Raw genomic sequence first — 6,526 nt, forward strand, 5'->3', positions numbered from 1 at the left:
GTATTAAAGGGAACCTGTCAGCTGATACATGGAGCCCAAACCTTGGGCAGCATGTATCAGACACTGGTTATGTGATCACAGCCATGTATGTTTGTCTCTGAAATGTCAGTAGTGGTCCTCTGCAGCTTCTCCCCACCCACTGACAGTGATTGACAAGCCTCTGCCTACTCGCGTATGTAGGTAGAGGCTTGCTCGTCACTGACACTGGGTGGGAAGAAGCTGCCGGGGACTTGCCTGTACAACTAGTCACCCATGCGGCTATTAAAAGTATGCCGCAGCGTTTCATAGACAAACATGGCTGTGGTCATACAGCTAGTGGTTGATACATGCTGTCCATGGCTGACATATTCACTTTAAATAGTAGAATAGGTAAATGTAGTCAAAGAAAATAGGTTTACTAATTGGTCAAATGTACTAATCCAGTCTAATTTTTAAAAACGTAGGTCCCAATTCATCAAAGTGATTACTCCAGAATTCTAGCATAAATGGTTTCCTAGGTAAGCAGAGGGTATCCATGAACCGCACGGCTCTTAGATACCCGATGTTTACCTTGGAAACCAGCGTGTGCGCCGGTTTCCAAGGTAAACAGCGGGTATCCAAGAGCCGCGGCTCCTGAATACCCGATGTTTACATTAGAAACCAGCTTGCTCGCTGGTGCTGATCGCTGGAGGGGCTGTCTATGTGACAGCTCACCAGCGATCAGCCTATCGAAGTCCCAGAAATCCCATCCTTGTCGGATCGTTGGTGGGATCGCTGGGACATCGTTATGTGTAACAGGGCCTAAACTGTGGTCTCAAACTAGACAATTTTAAAAAAGATTCAAATTTATTACATGAAGTTTGAGAACAAATTTGGTACACTGTTAAAATTTTCTGGACAAAGGTTATATCACCTATTATTATAGGCTTCCATTGGATCAAAATATTGGTGATTTTCTTGGCACAGTGTCACATATTAAGATTCTTCTTGCAAAAGAAGATTGTCTTCAACTCATTATCTATGGTGCAAAATATGCACAACAGTTTTTTTTGCAAATTGCACCTGAATTCTGGCACATTTGGATTAGCAAATCTCCCCCAATGTTTTTTTATTTTTGCAAATGTTCCTTGATTTTTTTCCCATATGGCCCTACTGTTTTCATATTTCACATTCCTATTAAATTTTGCCTATTATCAAAGCCTCATGTGGTTATACTGTATCAAAGAAATTTTTTTTTTTATTATTTGGTGTTCGAAATTAATAACTAAAAGATATTTGACATTTATGAAGATCATTTTTATATCGCTGTCACGTTTACATAGCTTGTATTTCCTGACTTCTAGTATCTTATTTTTTGATTTGCCCTTTACAGGTGACATGCTCTAGTCAAATGGTAAGTATAAGCCTGAATAACAAGGCTCACTTATTTTATTAAAGCAGAAGCCTGGCAGGAGGACAGTTTCCACAATGGCTTGAAATGTAGAAAGAGTATTCCATACCGATGTTCCTTCCTATAACACTGCTCCATTGGCCCTGAGATCTATTCAAGACAGATTTCAGATTGGTGAGGTAGTATTTAAACCTTAAATTTGTGAACACACTAGACATGCATATTGCTGAAAAATTAGTTCTAGAGTATCCAAACATTATTATTTAGCCCTTCTGTGACACTAGTGTCATAAAGTGCACAAATACATGCAGAATAATTACACTCAAAATAAAAGATTGAAAAAAATATTTTACATATACCATGATAGAATTATTCTGCACAGTACTTGCAGGCAAAAATTGTCACACATGAGCAGGTATCAGTTCTAGATATGTCTAGACAAAATGTCCCATGAAGTGTCCTTATATTGCCAGATCTACCCAAAATTTAGCTTTAGCTTAGACTCTTAGCTTTCACTTTCTGATGTTTCTTTCTGTAATTTCTGGCTTAGCTCAAGTTAACCAGAGATGCCAAGCTTTAAAAAAAATTATCATGATCTAGTTTCTCTGACAGGTGTTGTTTATGCTACATGTGTCTTCATGAGAATGTATTTAATTTATATTGTGAAAAATTGGAACCCTTAATGAAATTTAGGGAAAGTTATGGGTGGACATGCTATTGTCTTTCAGAAGTTTACAGTGGTCGTAAATTAGAAAGTATCAGAATTTGAAGCACATAATACGTATCAAGGGAAGCAAATGCTGTAAACTGTAGGCGATAATCAGGAGGACAGGCGAGGAAGACAGTGGGGTCAAAGTAGAGGGGAAACATAAGATTTCTTTACAACCCTAATATAATTACCATGCAGTCCTCATAAGTTTCTTCTACCTTAAATTTTGATCAATTTCACCAGCTTTTACACTGTTTATCATATGTTAAAAAATGATTAAAGTAAGATAATGGTAAAAAAACTAGATGTGTATTTCCTGAAGGAAGTACAGATAGTGCTTTGAAATGGTGCCTGGGCTGCCCCTTTAAGAGAAACTTGCCTGCTGCCCTGCAAGACTTTCAACTCAGGATCCGTTTTAACTGTGGGTGCCTCTCAGGGGCCGCTTTGGCCTGTGGGGCCCCTCAGGGTCTGATTTGGTGGGTGGGGCCCCTCAGGATCTGATTCAGTGGCCTGGGCTCCTCAGGGCTTGAATTGGTGGATGGGATCCCTCAGGGTCCTGATTTTGTGGCTGGGGCCCCTCAGGGTCTGATTTTGTGGGCGGGGCCCCTCAGGGTCTGATTTGGTGGGTGGGGCCCCTCAGGGCCCGATTTGGTGGGTGGGTCCCCTTGGGGTCCGATTTGGTGGGCGGGGCCACTCTGGGTCTAATTTAGTGGGCGTGGCCCCTCAAAGTCCTATTTGGTGGGCAAGGCCAGTCTGGGTCCGATTTGGTGGGCGGGGCACCTCAGGGTCCGATTTGCTGGGCGGGGCCACTCTGGGTCTAATTTGGTGGGCGGGGCCACTCTGGGTCCGATTTGGTGGGTGGGGCCACTCTGGGTCTGATTTGGTTGGCGGGGCCCCTCAGGGTCCGATTTGGTGGGCGGGGCCACTCTGGGTCCGATTTGGTGGGCGGGGCCACTCAGAGCCCGATTTGGTGGACGGGGCCCCTCGGGGTCCGATTTGGTGGGCGGGGCCACTCTGGGTCCGATTTGGTGGGCGGGGCCACTCAGAGTCTGATTTGGTGGACGGGGCCCATCAGGGTCCGATTTGGTGGGCGGGGCCACTCAGGGTCCGATTTGGTGGGCAGGACCCCTCAGAGTCCGATCTGGTGGACGGGGCCCCTTGGGGTCCGATTTGGTGGGCGGGGCCCCTCAGAGTCCGATTTGTGTTCCAATATTTTTTATTAATTTTAACATTTTTATGAGGGAGGGGGAATAGGGTACAGAACAAAAACAAGGGGATTAGGGTAGGGAGAACAAATCCCTGTAAAGACAGGGATATCCCCACAAAGTGGGGAAATAGACAGGCAAACATACAAACTGTACATACAATGCAGTAGTTCCAAAGCAAAATATTATTTAATATTAATAATACACAAATCAATTGTTGCTTAAATACAAACCTGTAGGAAGAAAAAGGTTAAAAGACAATGACAAATGCAAAGATCGTTATATTTATATAATAGCCGTAGGAAAAATCAGTACACATATTGTGCTATAAAATTTGCACAATTATGATAGCTTAAAAAACAAAACAAAAGATCAATGCACTTATTATGCTAATACTTTAAAAAAAAAAAAAAAAAAAAAAAAAATGAAGTACCCAAGTAAGGCTGGTTTCACATTAGCGCTTTTGTGCGCAGCGCATCGGGCGCACCAGTGCGCATGCGCACTGCGCACCTATATTTTACATGATGTGCGCATGGTTTTGCGCATATTTGCGCTTTCGTGCGCATGCGTTTTTTTGTCTTTCGCGCCAGGCGCGTCAGACGCAACATGTTGCATTTTTGGTTCCGCCCTGTCTCGTTAAAACAACGCATGCGCACGGAATGCGCACGGAATGCGCAAAAACACCACATTGGAGCCTATGGGAGCGCAATACTTGCGCATGGTCTTGCGCACGCTTGCGTTTTTATGCGCATGCGTTTTTTAAATAAACATGACTGAAATTTGGTCTAGACAGTAAAAAAAAAAAAAAAACCAAGGTGATAAAATGGTGTGGGCACTGGGATTCCACAATACTTTAAGGATTGCTCACTAGTGGACACACAGCACAAGCTGCACCAATGTAAGTATGAAAAACCTAATGTCTGGCTGAAATTTCAATACATTTCTATGTACTTATGTCTCTTTTTTTTTTAATTGCAGCATGTCTTCATCTGGTGAAGAATATGTCCCCGGGACAGGGCAAGAGGCAGAAGAAGTGAGTACTATGCTTCCGTATGGATTTGAAAAAATAAACACATGTGATTAATTTTTTCTGTTTAATTTTCAGACCTCATCCTCCATCACGCCACCACCACCGGAGGAACGGCAGGAGCAGCAAGGCCAAGTGCGGGCGGGTAGACGTGATGGAAGTACAGACGGACTGTTTTTTTTTTTTTTTTTACTTATTTTCTAGTCTGGTTTATTTATTTTTTTTTTTTTTGGTATTTTTTTTTTTTTTTTTTTTTAATTTTCATGGTTGTTTTTTTCGATGTTTGTTGTTTTTTTTGCATTTATTTTCATGTTTGTTTGTTTGGGTATATGGGCACGGGACTATGGGATGGAGGATATATATGATGGGTATATGGGCATGGGATAGAGGATATGTATGATGGTATATGGGCACGGGACTATGGGATGGCGAATATGTATGATGTGTATATGGGCACAGGCATATGAGATGGCGAATATGTATGATGGGTATATGGGCACAGGACTATGGGATGGAGGATATGTATGATGGAATATGGGCACGGGACTATGGGATGGAGGATATATATGATGGGTATATGGGCATGGGATAGAGGATATGTATGATGGTATATGGGCACGGGACTATGGGATGGCGAATATGTATGATGGGTATATGGGCACAGGCATATGAGATGGCGAATATGTATGATGGGTATATGGGCACAGGACTATGGGATGGAGGATATGTATGATGGAATATGGGCACGGGACTATGGGATGGAGGATAATTTTAAATTTCTATAACTAACCACAGTAGTTACTATACCCGGGCAGCGCCGGGCTCTTCAGCTAGTTTTAGATATTTTTTATTTTAAAATCTTTCAAAGATTAATGTTTGTCTTTCTTTTCTAGGCTCCACAGCGGGAGGAGGACCTCGCCCTGGACAACGACGAGCTCATCCGTCTAGTCCAGGAGCGAGTCCCGTTGTGGGACACCCGTCACCAACTGCACTCGGACAACGTGGTGATCCGGCGGCTCTGGAACGAGGTGGCCGCATCGCTGATGGATGGCTGGGACAACGCCTCTCCCCGGGTCCGCAAGGATTTTCGTAAGTATTTAAATGCAGTGTGATGCAGCAGTGATCTTGGCCGGGATCACCCAACTGTGTGTGATGCTATTAACTCCATGGAGTTTCTATCATCACACACAGTTGGATGATCACAGCCTCCAGTGCATAGTCTTACTTTTTTTTTTTTTTCCATCACAGTGAACAAAGTCAGAACCCGTTGGCGCTCGATGAAGGACCGCTTCAACAGGGATATCCGTCAGGAGAATAAGGTTCGCAGTGGTGCTGCGGCAAGGACCGGCACGAAGTACCGATACCATCGTGCCTTGGCATTTTTAAGACCGGTCCTTGCCTCCCGAACGTAAGTATTTTCTAGTTGTATTGTGTTTTATTCTGTGCTTTTCTATTCCACAGGAGTTGGCGATTGTTAATTTATGGTAGTAATTTCTTTCTTTTCTTTTCACAGCACCTGGAGCAGCACCCTGCAACCTGGTCCCGAAGCGGTCCTTCATCAAGCTGCCCCGGACCCCTCCCAGCCATCCATCAGCGAGGAAGCACCTTGCAGGTCTGCACCACAGTCATCTGGAGACCAGGAAGCTGGTCGCTCAGGTGTTCCCCTGTCCCAGGTCTCTGCCACTGGTTTTGCGGGCACTTCCCGCCAGCAGCGGCAGAGGACCTTGGACAGGCCTCTCATGCCCGAGTTCGTTGAATTGAGCTCGGTCTTTCAGAGTAGCCTCAAGGCACTCTCCGATAGACTTGAGAGTGGTTTCCTCCTTTTGGACCAACGCTACAAGTCTATCGAGGGTCGCCTTGAGCGCCTGGAAGTCGACCTCGCCAGACCAGCGCATCATTTTTACACCCAAATAGCTCGGGACACGGCGGAACACCTTACCCCTGACCTCCAGTTGACTGTCATGCAGGCCTGCAACAATGCTTTTATGCAGGCTATGCAGCAGAGTAGGATTATGCAGCAGTCAGTGGTGGCATTTCCACCGGTGCCACCACTGACTCGTTTTACAGCATTACCTACTTCTGCTGCATATCACTGCACAGCCACCACACTTCCAAGCCTCGCCGGACACCAATATACCGCCACAAGTCCGAGTGCAGCTGGACACTTACCCGCCAACACCATGCCAAGCGCTGCTCCTGCCTGGCCCACCACTGCT

The 6,526-nt window shown here is 44.8% G+C and overlaps 1 long non-coding RNA gene across 1 annotated transcript; it reads left to right on the top strand.

The window, feature by feature from the left end:
* The first annotated feature begins 907 nt into the window (after positions 1-907).
* On the top strand, positions 908-5,537 carry LOC141082535 (uncharacterized). Its single transcript, XR_012230531.1, has 3 exons — positions 908-1,372; positions 4,262-4,316; positions 4,389-5,537. It is a non-coding gene; the product is annotated as an uncharacterized lncRNA (long non-coding RNA).
* The last annotated feature ends 989 nt before the right edge of the window (positions 5,538-6,526 follow it).

The sequence above is a fragment of the Dendrobates tinctorius genome, unplaced genomic scaffold (genome assembly GCF_039654945.1).
Source record: "Dendrobates tinctorius isolate UK_male_01 unplaced genomic scaffold, ASM3965494v1 ptg000004l, whole genome shotgun sequence".
In the NCBI taxonomy this organism is placed as follows: Eukaryota; Metazoa; Chordata; class Amphibia; order Anura; family Dendrobatidae; genus Dendrobates; species Dendrobates tinctorius.